Raw genomic sequence first — 23,128 nt, 5'->3', positions numbered from 1 at the left:
TCATCTCGGCATTCACCGAGCACTTAGCTCGGGTTATCATACTCACACTAACGGCCAGACTGAAAGAACTAACCAGACTCTGGAACAGTACCTTCAGTGTTTTGCCAATACCACCCAATCTAACTGGAAGACGCATCTGGTTTTGGCTGAAGTTTCCTATAACAACACGGTTCATTCTGCTACCGGTCTGAGTCCGTTTTTTTGTTCTTCTGGTCAACATCCTAGGCTGGTACCTTTTTGTCCCGTGCTATCTAGTGCGGTTCCTTCTGCTGATCGTCTTGTCACTACCATCCAAGATCAGCACTCCTTGGCACGCAGAACCCTGGCAGAGGCACAGGAACGCATGAAGCAACGGGCTGATAAAGGGCGAAACCAAGAACCCGCTTTCCAGGTGGGGGATTTGGTTTGGTTGTCCTCCAAGAATCTACCAGTGCGTAATCTACCTACCAAGTTGGCTCCCTGCTACTTTGGCCCGGTCAAGATTACTAGGCGTTTATCATCAGTAGCGCTTCGTTTACAGTTGCCTCAGTCCTGGCGGGTACATCCTGTCTTCCACATTTCCCTTTTAAAGCCATACGTGGTTGACACTTTTGGGCGGTCCTCCCCTCGTCCTGCATCAGTTGTTGTCCGGGGTACCCCAGAATTTGAAGTGCAGGAGATTTGCGATTCGCGCATAAGACGGGGGGGTTCTCCAGTACTTAGTGGACTGGAAGGGCTACCCTGCCTGTGATCGCACTTGGGAACCACGTAGTTATGTGCATGCTCCCCGTCTGGTCTGTGAATTCTATCGCCGTTTTCCTTGGAAACCTGGGGCACCTGGCCTTCCTGGGAGGGGACATAGTGTTACCACATCACTTACCTGGGGCAGGGGGCGCACCTGTCGGTCCCGGCGCGCCCCATCCTGGCACTTCTATCCCCGATATCGCCTGGGGGTACCGCTGCCTTTTTCGGCACTTGTCGCTTCCGGGTTTCCCGTGCCTCTGGACTCGCGCATGTGCGGAAGGCCATGTTTCGCCCTTCGCGCATGCGCCGTCCACAGAGTGCTTGGGAAGCCGCAAGCTTGCTTCCCAAGCCTCGTTTTGGGCACCGCAGCACCCGGGGACAGCACGGCTTGCATTCCAAGCCTCCCGGGTGCTGCCGGCCCTATTTAAGGGCCTGTGTCTTGAAACTCACCGCATCTCAACACGGTTTGCTCCCAGATCGCGTTGTCGCCCCCGCAGCTTCCTGTAGCTGCACCTACCTACTTTTGCCTGTTTTCTTGCCTTCTCCCTGGTTTTCCTTGCTGGTTCCCATGGGGGTTGGTTCTTCCCCTCTTGGTTCCCCCTGGGTTCCCCTAGTCTCCTTGGGTCCCTTCTTAGGCAGCCTTGGGTTCAGTCCTGCCCTGTTCCTCTCAGCCATTGCTTCTGGCTCTGTTCTGCCTTTTGCCTGCTGCCATTTCCAGGAGCCTTTGCAGCACTCTGCTGTGGACAATCATCCCTGTTCTGCCTTTTGCCTGCTGCCATTTCCAGGAGCCTTTGCAGCACTCTGCTGTGGACAATCATCTCAAGCTTCAGCCTTTTGCCAGCTGCCATTTCTTGGAGTCATTGCTGAAGTATTAAGCTGTGGACAGTCATCATTGTATCAAGACCCGCCTTCCCTGACAGTGCTTGCACTGTCCCGACGTCATGAAAATCAGGGAAGTGCGCATTCGTGGCGTTGGGAGCCGGTCCACTCCTGACCCTGTTGATTCCAGGGTGGGGGGTCTGCCGGTTTCTCGCGTCACACCTTCTGCATTCATCAGTCGGACAGCCTGGCGACCTCACCACGATCGACAACCGGAGGTTCAGGTATTCAGCGCCCACAAGACGCTTTCCTTAACACATATCAACTGTTAAACATGCAGAGTTCAAGTGCCCTGTAAATCAAAAGCACCTGCACGTGAAAGTACTGTAAAATGATCTACGAGTTCTGCATCCACATACATCGGCATTGCTACCCATCACCATGCCTTGTAGGTATTACTACTTTTTGTAAAGTGCGTTTGCAACTGTGTTATAAGCTCGTAGCAACAGGGTACCTGGCACTGAATCTCCATAACGTACTCTAAATTGTTATTTCTCCCATCACTTACCATGAAATGGCTCCTACAGTGGTAGGTGGTGGCAAAGTTGCCATTTGGCCATAGAAGCCATTGTTATATGCAAACGGTTACTCTGTTCTTTTGTTCCGTCAATTTTACGATGCTTTCCCCCATTAACGCCCCTCCTATCAAATTTGTAAAAATCGCACACAAAAGGATCAGTCAGCTTATCCCACCAAACTAAGTCAAGTGCATTCACTGCATACAAAACAACAATTTCCTGCCACTTACCTGTCACACTTCATAGATTACATTACTTAAAAAAGAAAAAAATGTATGTGTGCATTGACAACATTAACATTCATAAATCCACATAAGGAAATTAAAGACCGGAAACAATGGCTCCACTCATATAGCAAGCATATATATGCAGCGAAGTACATGCAAATGCACACACAATAACATTCTGCTTTGCACTCTGTACATCTTTCTGCACCATTTTGTCATCCTTCCACAATGCGAAGTACTCCGTTTTGAAAGTAAATTGTCCTACACTAATACACACACGTGTTCAATAAGACGTCATACAATACACTCCCAAATAACTCACCTACCCCTTAACAAACATGCTTATGCTCCCAAGTCCCCATTCATATCGTAATCCATCCATTTATACACACACACACTTTCTCTCCATGCCAAGACATCCCCCTATAATTTTAAAGAATGTATTGTACAAATGTAAGCACTATGCCATTAGCCAACATATTTTCTTACCATCTTCTTATACAGGAGCAGTACCCACCTCTCTCCAGAAAGCCACTGGCCTGTGCATTTCGAAATACAACCTGCAATAAACCTACTCTCACCAAGCAACAGAGTAAGTACAATACCATCATAGTCTTACTAGAAGAGTGTACTATTGTTGTATTGTAGCATATAGATTTGTGGCAATCCACCAGTATGTACTTCATTGTTACTCATGATACCTCTACAGTTGCTCAGTATTTATTATGTCGCCACCATTAGACTAATCCCCACATAGTAAGATACTGTCCCCAACTAAAAGTTAGAAGCCATTACACATTAACCCACTCCCATTTATATGCCTATACTCCTATTGACCCACTCATGCACATTGCACAATATACATTTGAAAATCTGCACACCCACACTTCCCTTTCTTCGCCAACAGCTACTAACCAATGCCTACCAAAATGCAACTCTGTAGAAAGCAATGCAGAAATAGAGCCACGTAACCTAAAAACATAGAAAGTAGCCATCCACTGCAAGCAGAAGTTGAAAGAGAAGAGCTAATCCAGTCATTAAGGAAAACTGATGCATGTACCAGTAAAGACAGTGTAGTTCATCTGTCAAAATGTGAGAATGAAAAAATGAAAAAAAAGCACTAAAAACAGTGCAACGCGCACTACTGCTAACAGAGCACGTACAAATGGCAATGTAATCACAAGCAAGCATTCCAAAATTATTAATTTAAAAAAAAATGTTCCACCACAGAGTCCTTCAAAACCTTATAAATAGAGGGCAGAAATCACGCTCAACCCTCAAAACCTACCACAGAAAAGTCAACCTGGAAGCTCTTGTACACAGTGCAATGATCGTGAAATGGAAATTGTTTATAGTAATTTTGAATAGAATGAAACCACTAACAACATTAATTGGTAAATTGCAAGCACTACTTCGAAACAAACGCAATATCAGCATCAATACCTTTGGCCACATATGTACAGGTGAGTGGAGTCACACCACCAACACAGAGCCATACTTCAACGAAGAATCATACAAACAAGAACAAACAAACCAATTTGCCTTTCATCGGAGTGGACGAGGGTATGAAAAGATACACAATATCATAATGGAAGAAGAAACACTGCTTTCAAAAATATCCCCATCAAACTTAGATGTCACTCTCCATTCCACCAAACCAACACACCTCACCTACAAATGGCCTTGCACATCAATGTGTAACGTTTGCCAATGCTTAATCAAATCTTTGCAACAATTCCTCAATCAGTATGTTAAAGAGAAGGAGAAAATAAAAATAAAAATACTACAAACTATGGACTCCTGTCCATTGCGCAAACTACACAGTAGTACAAGGACATTCCTTAACCTGTATTTCTGGACCTGACTGCAAAAGCACCTTCCACCATATCAAAATGTTAGCAACCCACCATTCAACAGTCAGAACTCTAGTTTACAAACTGTACTATTCAAAAAGTCCAGCTTTAGCACTGCAACATTTAAATGATATTTTCCTACACAGTACAGCCAAACAAGTCCTCGAAGAAATAGAGCACATCCAAAGGAAATAGCGTGGAACTGAAGAGCACTTACCAACTCTAGCATGTTCAAACAACAGTACTGACAACATTGCAGCTATAAACTTTTTATTTCACACATACAGAAAAGAAATACAAAAGTTCTAAAGCACATCTGCTGAAATGCCAAACCAAGTGTGTTGTAGAAGAACTTTCTATAGAAAGAGCACCAAAACTATAGATATAATGCAGAAAATAGAAGGCAATGAGGAATCCCAATGCTTTCAATCAGCTCTGTACCTTATAGCTGAAAACAAATACGAAATTACAAACACCACCATAGTGTGCACATACTGCACTGCAACACTTGACAATAACCAAAGGCATTCACGGGCAATCAGTAATAATTTGGAAGTATTTCCACTGCCAAACGCACTGCAGCAGCTTAATTTGTATGAGAGCATTATAATCCAAACAGTGCACCCATTTTAAGCAATAATATGACTTCACCAGAAAACTGCAAAATTGCCTCCCACCGAATTACTGAGAGGCATTCGTGGGAAAGTAGTTTATTTACCATTAGATCTCAAAGAAAATGTAGACACTCTACGAGTGCAAAGGCCAATAGAAGAATCTTTGATTATCCTGGTAAATGGTGTACCTGCAAAAGACAAAAGAAATTGGCAGCAACTAGTGGATTTAAGCAAAGTTAAGGAAGCCTTGCAATACCTTAAACAAAACAATGAATACTACAATGAAATAAGCGTTGAAGAAAACCTGAGAGAAACAACCGAAATAATTCAGGACTCCTCAATAACTGGCCAATTTGAATGTCTAGATCCTAGTGAAGCCTCCAATATTTTAGACCACTTTACAATTCACCCACTGCACTCCAAAGACACCATAGACGATGCACTAGAAACATATCAAAAGCGGCAAGCCAAAGGAGCGCCAATCAGTATATGGGAAAAAAGTGTAGAAGCACAAGCCTTTCCTCTACTCTTCCCGACTGGAAAAGGTCGAAGATAAGATGAAAGATTCACACAAATAACAGCATCAGAATACCGCTGTTTTCGAATGTATTCTGGAGACCCTAGATTTAGACAGAATGTGGAGTACATATTCCACCTCCTCTTTGAAAGTGAACTGGCAAATCTATGTTATGGAGTTGCCCACGCATTGAAAACAGGTTCCCATTTTCAAAACATGTCTGCTACACAGCTACTTCAAAAGGTGCAAGAGAAGGATGAAGTTTTACAGTCAAGTATTACAAATCTCTTGGCAAACATGAGTGGTACGAAAGAGTGCTGGTTCCGACGGCACGCAGATGTACGGTGTATGCTACGCAACCTTGGGTCACCCACATGGTTTGTCACTTTAAGTTGTGCAGAATATGCATGGGAAGACTTGCACACTTTCCTACACATAGCAAACAAAAAAAAAACAGGTGTAGACATGAAAACACCAGGAGAACTTTGCTCTCTTGATCCAGTAAATGTTTCACGGTACTTCCATCATCTCTACCTTGGCATGCTGCTCTTCATTTGCAATAAAGCACTTCCTCCCCTTGGAGTAGTGGAACACTTCTTTTGGAGAAAAGAATATCAAGCCAGAGGAGCACCACACATCCACATGCTTTTGTGGATTAAACATGCTCCTAAATTTGGTGAGTAGAGTGATGAAACTGTTTTGGCAGTTCATTCACAAATATGTCACTTTAAAATCCCTTTTGAAAGTACACATAGGGCCTCATTATGAGTCACCCGGTATGGAAATAGCGGTGGCGGTAAATCCGCCATCACCGTTGTTTCCGTACCGGGTGATCTCGAGTACTGCAGGCGGAGGTGTCATTCCAGCCAGGTCTGACCTGGCGGGTTTAACACCACCCGCCTGCAGGCGGACGTGGAAACACCGGCACCATCATGAGATGGTGCCGGTGTTTCTACTTCCCCATTCCCATTGAGTCCTATGGGACTCAATGGGAATGGGGATTTACTAAATTCTGCCTCCGGAATTCCCGGGTCACTGGGGTTGTAATGCCCCGGTAATTCCGGGAATCACAGAGGCGGAATGGTAATACAAGTCCGGCGGTAACCTGCCGGAATTTCAGGCACGGTTACCGCCGGACTCGTAATGAGGCCCATTGTGACCTACACGCACAAATATTGCAATTCCAAAGACACAATTGTGGCAAGTATTGTCAACGCAAATATAAGAACAGAGGCAAATACTACACCAAATGCCGCTTTGGTTTCCCTAGACCAGTTACAACAACAGGGCAAGTAAACAGCTTCATGTCTTCGGTTCGACACAGTGTGAAAGGGAAATCTCCTAAGAAGACATACTGCATGAAAAGGAGCGAAGCATCAAAGTACATCAATGATTACAATGCAATAATTGCCCTCCTATGGAATGCTGATGTTGATGTACAGTACATTGCAGACAATTCCACTGCAGTTGCACGATATGTCACAGCTTACTTAAAGCAGAGAAAACAGAGCACAAAGACCTCTGGGATGACATATCATCTGAAAAAACACCTGCACAAAATTTGTACAGCTTTGGCATAAACATGTTGTCCCATAGAGAATGTGGCTGCTACGAAGACGCAGACCATTTAACCGGCACCGCCTTATATAGGAAATCTGAAAACATAGTGTGGCTAAGCCTTGGTCCTGCCGCATCCAGAAAAAGAGTACTTAAATTGTACGAAATCATACTTACAATAGCCAAAATCGATCCCAACAGCTAGGGCATTTTGAAGAACAACTTGTTGGACACATACTACCTGAACAGGAGTGTTACTTTAGAAGCCTTGTGCTTGTACCAGATAGCCCAAAACTTTGCATACAAAAATAACATTAACCCAGATGAGAGAAAAGGTAGGTACAGAGTGGAAAGTTGTGAAGGCAGCCTGGTGAAACTTACCAAATGCAGCCGAATTAATCATATGCAATTGTCATTTCAAACTCTTCAACACAAAGAACTGTACTGCATGTCTCTACTGCAACCTTTCAAACAATGGAGAAAAGAACAAGATGTATTAGCCACCCACACCTCCTATGAAGATGTTTTCAATGCAAGTGAAAGTACAATTACAGATGAAAACTTTACACGGTACAAAACCATATTGGACAATGAACGCCAACAAGAAGAAGAACTTCAAGCACAACTAAATGTAGACACTTCTGAGAGCAGTGAACCTTCTGTAACAGCCAGCCAAGAACCACTTGGACAGCCACTCATAGCAAATGGGGCAGAATTAGCCATGACGGAAGTAACCACCACCATGTTTCAGTATGAGCAATCTGCAGAAAAGTTGGCTGTACTGAAATCCCAACTAAACAATGAGCAGCATACCATTTTTCTAGAAGTAAGTGAAAACATTGAACATGGTATACAGCACGAAAGTAAAACTTGCACCTGTTACAACTACAAACCTGTACTGCTGTATGTAAGTGGTGAAGCTGGGTCAGGGAAAACATTCTTAATAAAAATTATCAGTAAATACCTCCAACAATCAACAAACAACAACCTTTCAGCTGCTGTAACCACCCCTACAGGTTTGACTGCCTACAACATAGGTAGAGTCACTCTATACCGATTGCTACTCCTTCCAGTAGAACACCAAAACTTATTAGAGTACTATAAACTTTCAACAGAATAGGCTAAGGAGCTACGCAGAATTCAAAAAAAAAAATTCAAATGCTCCTAATAGATGAGGCGAGCATGGTCTCCAACCTAATGTTGGCTTTCATTCACCTCAGATTGCAAGAGGTCCTCAAAACTAGACTACGAAGAACTCTTGGAGGAAAACATGTCATTGTTTTCGGAGATCTCCTTCAATTAACACTAGAAATTCTATTAAAAATTAATAAATTAGAGGGTTTTATATTTGCGGATAGTCTTAGACAGGTCTCAGAGGGACAGAAACTGTCGAAAATGGAAGCTCCCCCAAACAGCTCCGTGACTACCCAAACAGATGATCTAGATGTCCCAGTAAATGAAGCCAACATCATGAATGTGCCCGCTGTCACTTACGCATTCCCTCAATCATTTGCGCAAACTCTGATCGCTCCAATACCGGACACCACATGCCATATCCTCACGCATGCTCAACTATGTAGGGAAGTTGCCTCACACGCTGAAAAGTTGGAACAGCTGCTATTTTTTCTTCAGCCTGGCCAGGGGGAAGAAAAAGTGGGGCTCTCCTTAACCTCCACGAAGGGTGGTCAGGTACTCTATCCGGATAGCCCCTCAGCACTAACTAAACTATTTGAGACCACTAGCCAAATCGACCCTGCTCCTGCTAACATTCCATCTGCTGATGATGAAAGTCCCCCCCAACCTACAGAGCGTTCCTTTATTTCAAGGAAGGAAAATAGACTATTCTTCTGTGCCTTGAAAAGGAAAGCAGATTGGAAAAAAGCGTCTAAAACTTCCCAAGAGGAACTGATGCCCCAAGTAAAAGTAAATGAAAAAAGCAAAATAAAAATTGGGAAGAGCAGTGCAGCCAAGCCATTGCTCAAGCCTGCAGTATCGAAAACCCCTGCAAATGATTTGGACCCTGGGGAAATACTTCCCAACAAAAACCTAAAACAATTGCAACAGCAAAAGACGCATTCCCATATTGAGGAGTCAGGACACTCATCGTCTCAGACGCAACTACCTAACTTTTTCAAACCTATAGATAATAAAATCACCCAAATAGGAAAGGTAGTTGAGACGCCATCCCGCAATAGTGAGATGGAGATGGACATGGAGATTGCCGCCGAGGCTGTCTCAGGAAACGATGAATGCTATCAGTCATTTCACCTTGGCAACGACCGAGACTTTGCTAAGAAGCCTACACTCTCGGAGGATACAAAGAGAGTAGGTGAGAAGCAAAAGCAGCAGGATTCAATTCCGGGACAGCCTGGGGGGGACTCTGAAGTGTTGGGGGAAGCAGCGAAACAGTCCACTACCATCATAGGATGGGAAATAATATCGTTCAAGAATGGCATAAAGCGCCTGAATCGCTCAGCATTGATGCAAGCCTTTAACCGCATTCCCGGTCTTAGCACTTTGCACACAAATGATATTGAATGGATAACCTTGCCACCAATTCAGAACCATCGTATGGTGTGCAAGGTGCAATCGGCCATTATCACCAACCTCCTCCTGCAATATACGGAGGAATTACATTTTATTGGCCTAATGCCGTATCCGTTCGATTCAATCGATGATGCTATTTCATTTAACGAAACGCCCCTGGCGCCTCCTTCTGCGCAACTGCCAAATTTGGCCCTGGTGCTTCTCAGAGTGGGGTAAGTTCAGAGGTTATTGCACAATTAGTAAGCTTATCCAACACCAGTAAGGACTGGTCATGGTTAGCTGCCTTGCAAAACACTCTAAATCCAGCCATGAATAATACTCCCCACTAACCACCCTGCTCCTTTATCTATCCTGTCTTGGAATTCATGCAGATTTAGCAATCTGAAGTCATGGGGCCTCATTACGACCCTGGCGCAAAGTGAAAAACGATGGCGGTAAATGGTTACCGCCATCGTTTTCCGCCAGGTCCGATCATGACCCGTGACCGTTAACTATGATGCCATTAGCGGCATCGTAGTTAACGCTGCCGCTAACTGCGCTAAGGGTGCGCGCACGCGACCGGCCACACCGTACTTAGCGCCATGGCGGAAAGGTACGCAAATGCCGACCCAAGCGGACATGCACCTAACGCCATCACCCAGCCCGTTAAGTACCTTACCGCCATGGTGCTAATTACGCCATCGCGAACCAACCGTAAAGGGCCATGTAAAGTGAATGCAGCTGCCACAGGTGCACAGAAACAGCACAGGTGAAGGCAATACAGACTCAGGAAGTACAAAAAGAGCACACCCCACCCCTTCCCACACCCAGTCACACTCCACAATGATACCAATACGACTAGCAATGTTGGGGCTGTAGGACCTGATAGCAATGCATGTGCTACAACAGCAACAAAAACAACAGGCAGCACAGAGGAGACCCAGGAGGAGAAGGAGGGCAAGGCAGGCCCAGCAAGCCCCACCAGCACAGCCAGTGCCACCACGCAGGCAGCCCCCAATCCCACGCATCAGAGCCAATCCATTCAACCTCACTGCTGAGCAGATCCACACCCTGTACCGTTTGGACCGGGACACCATCACCGCCATCGTAGACATGATACACAACGACATCGTCAGCATGATAGAAACTCCAACCGCCACCCCCCCCCCTACTGAAGGTAGTGTCTGTACTCCACTTCCTGGCCACAGGCACCTACCAGCACACAGTGGGGCACTTGCATGGAATTCACAACCATTAGTCTCACGAACACTCATCCAAGTGCTCGATGCCCTCCTCAAGCACACAGATGACCACATCTCATTACCACGGACTGCCCAGGACATTGCAAACACCAAAGTGGGTTTCCATGCACTAGCCGGCATACCCGGTTGCATTGGTGCCATCGACTGCACCCATGTGGAATTGGTGGTTCCACGTGCCATGGAAGTACCGTACCGCAACCGGAAACAGTTCCACTCATTCAACGTGCAAATGGTCTGTGACTCCAACAAGATCATCACACATTGTTGTGCCCGATTCCCAGGATCAACCCATGATTCTATGGTCCTGAGGAACTCCACAATACCACGCTACATGGAGCGACATGCAGGCCCAAGATCCTGGCTACTCGGTGAGTCCAATGTCATGGAAGTGGGCAGGTGAATGACGTACCGATGCATACTCCACCTGGCTGAAAGGGGGGGGGGTGATGCATACTCCACCTGGCTGATAGGGTGGGGGGAATGATGCATACTCCACCTGGCTGAAAGGGGGGGGTGATGCATACTCCACCTGGCTGATAGGATAGGGGGGGGGGAATGATGCATACTCCACCTGGCTGAAAGGGGGGGGAATGATGCATACTCCACCTGGCTGATAGGGGGGGGGGAATGATGCATACTCCACCTGGCTGAAAGGGGGGGTGATGCATACTCCACCTGGCTGATAGGGGGGGAATGATGCATACTCCACCTGGCTGAAAGGGGGGGGGGAATGATGCATACTCCACCTGGCTGAAAGGGGGGGGAATGATGCATACTCCACCTGGCTGAAAGGGGGGGGAATGATGCATACTCCACCTGGCTGTGAGTAACACAGAGAACGGAGACAGAGGATGGGCACTCACAATGCACTCAACCCCTCTGCATACATTGGGTGATGGCATGCAAAACAGGCCATGGGAGCCATGAGCATATACTGGTTGCATTGTGTGAATCAATTAGTGCATGTAGAAGTGAGGCAAAGTAACAGTTGGATGCAAGCCATGTTGGCACATCATGTTCTTGATCAGACGACATGACTGACACATACATTCTCGCCTACATACAGGTGATGCAGGCTATCTCCTGAAGAGGTGGCTCCTTACACCAGTCCGTAACCCGCAGAACCAGCACGAGGAGGACTTCAACCGTGCACATACACGCACTCGTGTGGTCATAGAGCAGACATTCGGCCTATTGAAGGCACGGTTCCGAAGCCTCAGCAGGTCTGCTGGGGCACTCCTGTACCACCATGAGAAGGTGGCAAAGATAGTCATGGCATGTGTCATGCTACACAATATGTGCGTCAGATGGAATGTGCCCCTGCCCCCTGACGCAGAACTGCAACCACCTGACGATGAGGATGAGGAGGGTGCAGATGGGGCGGCACCCCATGGAGGAGGCGACGCACAGGAGGGGCGTGCAATGCGCCAAAGTATCATCGACCACTGCTTCTAGCACACACGGCTGGTGTGAATCACATGGAGACTGCACTTGGGGCACTGTGTGTCTCTGGGACATGCACACTGTGGACTGTACACCAATAAAGCACACATACGCAATGAAAATGTCCACACATTTCATTTTGGGAAAGAAAAAAGTGTATTTAAACTATGAAACGTCGTGACACACCCCTTCCCCCCTCCCCCCTGCACACCCCAACACACCCCCTCCCCCCTGCACACCCCAACACACCCCCTCCCCCCTGCACACCCCAACACACCCCCTCCCCCCTCCCCCCTGCACACCCCAACACACCCCTTCCCCCCTCCCCCCTGCACACCCCAACACACCCCCTCCCCCCTCCCCCCTGCAAACCCCAACACACCCCCTCCCCCCTCCCCCCTGCACACCCCAACACACCCCCTCCCCCCTCCCCCTGCACACCCCAACACACCCCCTCCCCCCTCCCCCCTGCACACCCCAACACACCCCCTCCCCCCTGCACACCCCAACACACCCCATGTAGGTGTCAACAGATGCCTGTGACAGTGGGCACAGGCTGTTACAAGCCCCCTCTCCCGGCCCCCGGGGCACCCCTGGCTGTGGAGCGCAGGTTACGTCCGGAACGTCGGACGGGGCTGCTCTGTGCAGAACTGGCAGTGGAGGATGTCCCTGCCTGCCCCCGTGCATGCACGTCCTGTAGGTTGTGGGTGAGCTCAGTGAGCGCACGACGCAAGCCGGCAAGTTCAGCACAGATGTCCCTGGACATGGCCTGCATGGCATCCCTCAGGGTGGCAGTGCTCTGCGCAACTTCGGCCCTTAGGGTCTCTGTGGCCTTTTCAATGGTTGCCCTAGCCCCCACACATTCCGCGGCATGCTCAGCCAGCATCGTGGACAGTTGTTGCTGCCGTTCTGTGATGTCCTCGAGGAACTGCTGCCCCTGCTGGCCCATGGCCAGTGCTGGTGGTGTGATGGAGGGGCTGCTCCCCTCCTGTGGACTGAGGACTGGGCATGGGGTAGAAGGCCACTCCTCTACCTCTGTGTGCCCCTGTGTGTGATCCTCATGGGGGCTGGCGTCTGACAAACAGGGGGAATGTAGTAGGTCAGTGGGGCTTCTGACTTCGTGCTCCTCAATGTCTGAGTCTGAACATGCAGCTATTGCAGCTGTCTCACCCATGTTGCTGCTGGCCGCTGACCCGGTGCCTTCTGTGGCAGGCAATTTTGGTAGAGGTGGAGCAGCTGCTGCTGGCCTGCTGACTACAGGGGTGCTTGCCGGTGGGACGTCCGGTATGCTTGCAGTGGGTCCTGCTTGTTGTGGGGTCTGCCTCACTGCAGCTGAGGTCGAGGGTGCGGGGACGGTATAATTGGCCTTCTTGGCTCTCTTCGTCGCAGGGGTGTCCTGGTCCTCGGGGTGTGAATCTGTGCCTGTGGTGGAGCAAAGGAGGGAGGGCGTTATTGATGGGTCTGCGGACTTTGGAATGACAATGATAGACATTATTCTGGTCAGTAGATGAGGCAGATTTCAGGCAGGGCCATGCAAGTTGTCCCCTTTTAGTGTGGAATGTGGATGCAGGTATGCGGGTGCCAGCAGTGTATACAGGGTGGTGCTCGCATGTGGCTACGGGCAGTGTGGAAATGTGTTGCATTTACACTCTAGGGCAACCTTGTGCTACACATGAATGGACTGCAGTGACTATGGCATGTCTTGTTTGAGGCACCTACCTTCATCGCCTGATGTCGGAGCTCCCCTTTCCATCCCTCCGACGCCTTCAATGGCTTCCATGCCAATCGTGGTTGCACAAATCTCCTCCCACGGTTGGAGTTTTAGTGGGGATTCCGACCCTCCACCGGTACCCATTGCAAGGTTGCGGTTCGCAGAGATGACCGCTCTGACCCGTATGCGGCGGTCGTCCCAGCGCTTCCTGCACTGCTGACACGCTCGGCCACCAGGGCCCAGATGGCCTTCTTTTTCCCTATCGCTGTCCTGGTCATTTCAGGGGAGAAAACGACAGCTGCGTTGTCTTGCAGGGTCTCCGCAAGCATGCAGAGTTCCTCCCGGCTGAATCTTTCCTGGCGCTGGCGGTCACATGCCTTCTTAACAGATTTAGGCATTTTCGGGTAGTTGGATGGGTGGGTGATTGGTTGGGACAGGTGTCAGGGTTGGATCTGGTGTTGTTCGGTAGGATGGCAATGGATTGTGTTTTTAAAGATGGCCGACGTGCTGTTTCCCGTTCCCGCGCGATGACGCTATTTCCGGTCCTGCTTTTTACGGCCACCGCAAATTACGGTGGCCGCTAATTACGGTGGCCGCTAATTACGGTGGCCGCTACTTACGGTGGCGGAAATGCACCTTGCTCGCTTTACGATGCCGGTAGGGGCCTTTACCGCCATGGCGTAATGCTCGTGCGCGATCGGTCGTAATGTGGCGCTCTTTACGCCATCGGCCCACGGCGTAAATGCTCATTACGCCATGGCGGTAATGACGGAAGATTACCGCCTGGGTCGTAATGAGGCCCACAGTTTAGCAACCCTCATTTAGGAATGGAATGTGATATCATGTTATGCCAGGAAATTATGTGTGCCCACAAACTCTTGCTGCCTGGATACACTGTTCTTCAAACAAAGGCGAAACGAGGTACAAGTGGTAGGCCTAAGGGGGTCTTGCAATATGCCTAAACACAAACCTAAATGCACTGGTGCTAGATGTTTATAATGCAAGTGTAATGATGGGCGCACTAATCATGCTTAAGGGTTCTCAGCCAACTCCTCTTCTCTTGGTATGCCTATATCATAATCCAGCAACGCTAAATCAAACAATTGCATTCCAAGAGCTGGACACTTTACTTGACGAAATTCTATCTGTACATCCTACATGTGATATTGTACTAGGAGGGGATTTCAACGCGTATTGTATGAAAACTAATTTTAACCTTGTAAATTGTGAGGGTATTCACCAAGCAGGGCATAGAGGTAGATTGTGGCAAGAGTATTTGGAATCCTGGGAACTCAACATCCTCCCCTTTTGCACTAGTGATGGGTGTCATACTTGGAGGAGAGAGGACAGATCGACTTGCATTGACTATTTTGCCATATCGCGAGGTCTGCAGGCCCACTCCGATAACATCAAAATATATGATCCTGGGTATAGTGACCATTATATGATCCACCTGAAGCTTCAATTGGACGTTGTGCATTTACTCAAGGACCACCAACAAGGGTTCCTAGAAGGGGATCGACCTGGCCTGTCAATTCGATGGGCCACCAAACTTTGTGATAGGGTAAATGAAATGATCTCTGCACGCCTTAACTTACATCACAGTTCTGATTCCCATCGAAATTGTCCAAATCGAGAGATTGATGTCATATCTAGAATAACAACTGAGGTAATAAAGTCCTTGCGGTCGTATACTCTGTACCCCCATCTGGGTTCTACCCCTCAAAATTCCAATTTCATTCTTGAAGCTAAAAGATCAAAGAGGGTGGCTCTGCGGCAAATTCTTAAAACCTCACCCACGTGGGGGGATTTTCTGATAGAAAAAAAAAGGGTTTTGAGCACCTATCGGAACAAATGCAGAGATCATAGGCATTTTATCCATAATCAGGAAAATCAGAAAATGTTTAGCACACTTTGCCATAGGGATAGACGATCCACTTGGGCTTTGCTCAGGGCGGGAACTTCTGCACTTCCCTCCGACCAGTCCTCATCGATTTCTGCACAGACCTGGAGGACTTATTTCGAAAAAAAATTCGCCCTCCCGTCAGCATTTGTAGAAATCGAGTATAAATGGATCTGTTTAGCGACTTCTTCTTTTTCGCTATGGGATAGGTCTAGTATTGAAACCACGATAACTTCCTTAAAATATTCAAAAGCAGCGGGCCCAGATGGGATTCCACCCTGTGTTCTTAAACGGCATCCAGCTACGTGGGCTAGGATCTATGAGAAGCTTTTTGATAACATTCTGACAACTGCTGACACCCCCCTTCATGGCTAAATTCCATCATTGTGCCAATATATAAAAAAAGGACTAAGGTCTGAGCCATGCAATTTTCGTCCGATAGCGCTAATTGACACTGCTGCTAAAGTGTTTGCTAGCCTGCTCTTGGGGGAATTACAAGCGGTTATTGGAGAGCTTAAGATCTTGTCCAAGTTTCAAACTGGATTCCGCGCAAGGATGGGTACTCCTCTAAATGCTACAATTATGGCGCATCTGCTAGCTAAACACAAAAATAGGGACTCCGGTCCACTATACATGGCTTCAATAGACCTCACCTCCGCCTTTGATTGTGTCATACGATCACTTCTGTGGAAAAAAATGGCTGCTATGAAAATACCTAAGTATTTTATACAACTGATATCTAAGCTCCATACAAACACCACTTATTTGGTAAGAGTGAATAACGAAGGTGCAACAACGCATCCAATAAAGATCGACCTTGGTGTTAAGCAAGGATGCAATCTAGCAGCCACGCTTTTCAATCTCTATTTATGTGGCATTAACGACATTTGGAATAACCAGATTTCTTATCCAGCAAGGCTTGGCCATTTAAAAATACAATGGCTAGCCTTTGCTGACGATATTGTAATATTTGATCGTACGCCCAAAGGTATGCAAACTAAATTAGATCTATTTGCATCTTACTGCCTTACCCACAACTTAAAATGTAATGTGGAAAAATCTAATATAGTATTATTTAGAAATTTTAAGAGGAAAAACATCACCCGTAACTGGACAATTGAAAACTTTCCCATAACCATAGTGCCTGAAATTCATTATCTTGGCTATACTATATCTGATTCCCACTCTTTGGCAATGTGGAAAGAGGTACAACAAAAGAAAGCGGCTCCCCTTTCCACACAAATGCGGATAGTCTATGTAAAGTTTTGCAAATTCTCATTGCTGCCATTACTTCAATTTTACATTTTGAAAGTAGAGTCTGTCATCCTATTTGTTCTGGACATGTGCCTGGTGAACATCAATAGCTATCTTGACCAATTACAAGGTCTATGTGGAAGGGGGCTTTGCGGTTGGCAAAATCCACTCCAAACATCGAAATAAGGCAGGAACTTGGTCTTACTGCCCTATCTGCACGTCGAAATTGGTGCCTGTTGGCTAATTTCGCCAGAATGTTATACCCACCAGATTATTGTCTGTATAAAGATTTGGGTCAACTAATGGTCGCGTCTGAACGATCTACCATCACGAATTACCACTCACAAATGGTCCATTTATTGGACGAAATTTCACTTGTACCAGCAGACTTAGAATTTAGACCAAATCATGTGAAATATCTTATTATAGAGAATGACTGGTGTAAAACGGTAACTAGAATGGCGGAACTCACGGGCTATAAGGAAGCAGCTCATTTTTGCTCCCCTAGACATCCGCACAAACCCTATGTAATTAAATTTCCCTGCAATAAAGCCAGGGAAACTTATTTTTGTTTCAAAATGAACCAATCCCTTACTTTAGAAAGAATTAGTGCCTGGAGCCCGCAGTGGAGAGTAAAAGCGGAGTTGGGATGCAGGCTCTGCAATGATGGTTCTACTAAAGAAACCCTGAAACACCTAGTTATATTCTGTCCATATTTTGAGACAACACGAGCATTAACAATTGCAACAGAGTGTGTACTAACTGAGGCAACCAGGGAATGGCTTTGGTTAGCCTGTATGTGGGGGACTCGAACGAGCTTTACATTAGCCTTGTGCAGACTCTTAATAACCATAAATAACGCACTTGAGAAGATGTACCAAAAGAATCAGGGGCAGGCTAGCTGCTGATGAGATTAACACCTTACTTGTATACCTTCTGTTTCTGGAAAGCCTATTGATCTGTTGCTATAATCTTGGATGATATTTGTTAGTAAATTGGCTTTCCTCTGACATAAGTTTAAGTAGAAGTTAGATTTTCATGATATTATCTGGCACTTTCATTGTATTGTGAATGTATCCTCAAATCATGTAATGAAGCTTCAACACTGGTGTTTTCTACTATTTGGACCTGTCTAATACATGTAAATAGGAAGATGGTAAAACTTCGTCCACACGATGTATATTAAACAAATGATTTTTGACTGTTAACCATATGTATATAAATTGTTTATAGTAGGCAAAGGGAACAGTTCACCAGGAAGTAACTTATGCATATGGAAATTCCCTATTTGTAAAAAAAACAAAAAAACTTTTAACTGTATAACATGAAGAAATTATCTTTTATAAAAGTTTTAAAAGTTTGTTGATCGAACTAATAAAACAACCGTTTGAATAAAAAAAATAAAAAAAAGCTGAACCTATCTTCAAAACCTTAGCACACAAAGAGTGTCGTAAAAGTCTTGGAAGCATCGGGAATGTAAATCTCTGGCAACATTTCCAATACAGAGAACTAGCTCAAAACATGCGTCAGTCTGCAGACCTTACCTACGCCAACATTTTAAGCAACATACAGATTGGTGTACTATCAAAGGAAGCACCGTCTACCCTCGATACTAGATGCATCCATGAGCTGTACGGGGGTAACACATGTGCTACTGATGTCATGGAACAATTAGCTCACAAAAATGTCACCTGTATGTCCTTAATGCCAACTTTAGCAAACTGTGCACAATTCAATGCAACAATGCTGAAAAAAGAAAAACAACCACTAGTGGATATTCATGCCACAGACAAACCGGACATACACAGTATGACAATACCTATGTGTCAACAAGGCATAGCACAACTAAATACCTTGGAAAACTCTATCGCAAACACAGCAGCTGGTTTGGAGAAAATGTGAACATTATGTGTGAACTGTAGAGTAATGCTAAAGCGTAACCTTGATGTAGAGCAAGGTTTAGTTAATGGAGCACTTGGTACAGTTGTCGGCTTCCAGACATACGCACAGGACAACAGCATTCAGTTTGTGAACATCCAGTTTGACAAACTTTCAGAAGTTAAAAAGATAGGATGCACAATGGCTCAATTCCTCCTTTTCAAAGACATTTATGTACACAGAGAACAGTTTTCTCTGTCGCTATCTTATGCAGTAACTATTCATAAATCACAAGGTCTAACCTTAGATCAAGCATTGATTGATATTGGTAGCACAGTCTTTAAAGAAGGCATGAGTTACGTAGCACTGTCACGGCTACGTACACTGGAAGGACAGTATCTAGTGAATTTTGATGCAACTGCAGTCAGCGCAGACATTCCTTGCATCATAGAGTATAATAGACTACGTGCACTATACACACCCCATCTGAAAATGTACCCTTTTCCTCAGAAACCCAAATGTTTGAAAAGAAGGCTCATTTAATCAGAAGTTGTAAATGATTTGGCAACAGTACCACCAAATAAATTGAAATCAACTCATACTACATCAACTACCAAAAGCACAGACAAAAGGAGTAAAAAAGACAAGACATACCCAACTCCACACACAAAATAAAAGTGCCTCTTCAAAGAAACCACGTACCCTTCCATCAAAGTACTCACACACAGAAGTACCTGGTCCATTCAAATGTTCCAATACAACAGGTGTTAATTGCTATGCAAATGTAACAATGAATGTTCTATTCCAAATGCCAGAAATTGTTGAAAACATTTATTTAAATGGCGCGGACCAGTTGTGTTTGCAAATGCTCGTCCTTTACAGACATGCAGTAAGTAATCCTGACAACATTTACAGTGTCTCAGGAATAAGGTAAGAATTGGACTACTGTGCTGGAATGGTGAAATTCACTTTAAACCGACAAGAAGACCCACAGGAATGTCTAATGTACTTACTACAAATACTGGAAAGGAAAAACATACTCACAAAGGAAATCTTTCACATTTCCTACAAGTGGAAACATACATGCAGTCTCTGCAACCGTGTAATTCAGGAACAAGTCCCTAACAAATGCTTCGTCTATGTATCAATACCTAACTATGACTCAATTTAATTTCAGCAATTGGTGCAAAATGCAAACCATAGCATATTGTGTACATCGTGCAATTCTGATAATCATTCGACGCTATATATACACTCACATAGTTGTTAGGAAAGATTTCGTAATTGTAGGTAATTTTCTTTCCATGTGGCAACCCCTAAACTTTTTGCTGTTGTTTTTCACCTTGTTCGTGACTTTGCCAGAGAAGTGCAGCCTTCTGCCGCACTCCTCTGGGCTTTCGCTCCTTTCTTACGGGGAAACTGACATGCCCTTAAGACAGTCAGTACTGGGGAACGCTGTTTCCCGTAGTTTCTTTTATCATGTTGCGGCTTTAGTGCAACATGACACAAGAGGGCACTGTAAGCTAAGTTACAGCTCTCTTGGGTCACTAGCCTTCTACAGGCCCTAGATACTCTTTTAGGATGGTATTTTGATCGGTGCAAGTCATTCAGGGACTGGAATGGTGGCAGCGATCGATTTCTGTATTTTGAGCTCCTTTTGGCGTTCTCAGCGCGTTTTTTGCACTGAACCCAAAATGGTGGCCTGGCTCCCAAAATGGCCAGACCACGAGGCTCCTTTGTCTTGTCCACTGACCGTCTTGCTCCCTTCACCTTCCCCAGGTCGGGCGACCCGGGGCCTTCCTTATTTGGGCATGTACTTTCCCGCGAAACGTGGTTGCTTTCGCGGGCTTCTACATGTCGTTTGTGTGCCTCCACGGTGTGGGCTGGGATGTCTGGTCCCAATACACATCCTGGGTGCCAGAGAGTCTAGAGTGGTGTGAATGCCTGGGACCACCGTGGTCCGTGATTGGTCCACGTATGGTATGTGTGTTGATGTGCGGATCTCCCATTGGCTCCCCTCCGTTTTGGCGCGAAGGGAACCGTGGATAAGAGGGAGCTGGAAACACCACTACCATGTCGATCTCCTGAGTTCTCACGAACGAAGGAATACAGGAGCCAAGTATCCTGCAACCACGAGGCTGGACCGAGGAATCGCTGGTGACCCGCTGAAGGAATCCTCCTTTGCACTGCTGTCGTCCTGTGAAACCCTTTCCTCCTTGTATCGAACCAGAAAGCCTTTACTGGTGCTTCGACCTTTGCAATAGCAGGAACAGCTATTCCCAGCAACTTCATCATCTCCTGCCAAGTAAGCCTTCAGAAGCGTCTCTGGGCCATCCAGTTGACTGACCAGCTTACAAGGGAGTCCTGCTCTGTAACCGCCGCCAGGTTGTGTTGTATTTCGAGTCCTTGTCACTCTCCCACGCTTCGTACACTTGGCGCTCCCAAGTCTGAAGGGAGGAGTGTACATTTGGCTCGAATACACACGGCCGCTCCGTTGTCCTGCTGCGGCAACAAACTGTGCCGGTTTCGTCGATTGTGACGTCTTTTTGCTCTACACGACTACGAGACGTTCCCTGCTCTTCTGAACCTGCCAGCTGCTGAAACTAACGTGGAGAAGCCTGGGTCTGCTTGCTTCGGGGACCGGTGAGTAGTATAGCTAGGATCTGGTCGCCCTCCTGCAGTATCCCATTGCTTTTCCCTGCTGTGTAAAAACAGCACCCTTTTGTCCGTACTCGCGCTCTGCTTCTGCTCGCTGTGGTGGCTGTGCTTGAGTTGCGGAACCTGTTCTCCTTCTGCTGTGCACTAACCCGAACTGCCTGACTTCCTCCGAAGAGCTTCTCCTTTTGCCCGTTGGCACCGGCGTGGCAGGTACTTTGAGCACAAGGCTCCACTCTTCGCAGGGCTCGGACTTCCATCTAGTTAGGTGCCTCTGAAGGCGAACTGAGTCTAAAGCGTTATCGCACTGCCTGTTTTCCTTCCCTGGCAGGTGGACTACACATTTCGTGCCTCTAATGCGTAAGACTGTCGTATTTGTATATATATTGTGTTGATATGGTATGTGTTGGTTTAATATTGTGATATTGTGATTTTCTCGCTACGGTCATTATTTTAAAGGCCTTAAAATAAATGTGTATCTATTTTTGATATAACAACTGTTTGGAGTAGTTTGTAAGCGCTCTTGCTTTGTGTGCTCATTGCGGGCTTTCAGTCACCCTCACCCCTCTTGAGACCTAGTCTTGACCGCCGCGATCGCTACCTTGATTGGTCTGGCTCGTCCAGAGGTTACCCTGTTCCAAGTAATTAGGTTGGCCTTCTGAACTTCTGCGCCACCAGGACAGAGTTCAGAAATCCGTCTTAACAAATTGGTGTACAGCGGTGGGATACGACTGAAGGTATCCAGTGTTGCGCACAAACTAAGGCATTTCAGGTTATTCCAACCAGTACACGTAGTGAATTGTTGTAGTATAACTTTAAAAAGGCCATAGTCCTATCAAACAGTATGGAAACAAATACCTTGTTAACTTTAAATGCTTTATCAGAAACATTGAAGAAGATGTGTGCAGAGAGAGGTGTTTCCTCTCAAGGCACAAAATTGGAAATGATCCAAAGAATCGTGGCGTGGCAAGAAGCGCAGCTTGACGCTATAACTTCTGAGGACAGTGCGGAAGGTGGTGGGGCTGCTCTCACTGGTAGAACCGACGGTTCTGCCGCCGCACTGATCCATCGCGACCACGAGGACAGGGAGGACGAGATGTGTAATGTTTCCTCTGCCAGTGTTGATGGGGATGCTATGCTTGAATTCAAGAAGCAAGAGCTGCGGTTTAGGCAGCAGGAGCTTGAATTCAGCATAGCCAAACTAAAAATCGAACAGGCAGAAAAACAAAAAGACAGGGATCACCAGTTGGAACTGGCCAAGCTTTAGGTTGCAAATGGGTCCAAGGGTCCTGGACATGGGTCTGGGGCTTCCTCTCATCCACGGTTTCCGAAAGATCTGCTCAGTGTGTATGAAGAAAGGAATGACATTATGGACTGGCTGAATGCGTTTGAGTATGCATGCGAGGTTCAAGAAGTTGACAATGCTGATAAGATTGCGTGGTTGCTCAGTAGACTGCCCCATTCTGGCTGTAGTGCCATCATGGAAATGTCGAAGGCTGAGCGAGCTGATTTCGCAATGTTAAAGCAAACTCTCATTTTAAAGTTTGGGAAGACTCCGTCCCAATATTTAAAGCGTTTACGAGAGTATAAGAAAAAGGAATGTGGTAC

General features: G+C 46.3%; 1 long non-coding RNA gene across 1 annotated transcript in view; it reads right to left on the bottom strand.

Annotated features, from left to right (window-relative positions):
- Positions 1-23,128, bottom strand: part of LOC138472947 (uncharacterized) — a 206,626-nt gene that overhangs the window by 46,841 nt on the left and 136,657 nt on the right. Inside the window, exon 3 of the long non-coding RNA XR_011268699.1 lies at positions 7,270-7,352. This is a non-coding gene — a long non-coding RNA (uncharacterized lncRNA). The remainder of the gene's footprint in view (positions 1-7,269; positions 7,353-23,128) is intronic.

Source organism: Ambystoma mexicanum, chromosome 8, assembly GCF_040938575.1.
Source record: "Ambystoma mexicanum isolate Mex_15411 chromosome 8, UKY_AmexF1_1, whole genome shotgun sequence".
In the NCBI taxonomy this organism is placed as follows: domain Eukaryota; kingdom Metazoa; phylum Chordata; class Amphibia; order Caudata; family Ambystomatidae; genus Ambystoma; species Ambystoma mexicanum.
The sequence above is the reverse complement of the archived record's forward strand: the minus strand, read 5'-3'. Positions and strand labels throughout refer to the sequence as shown.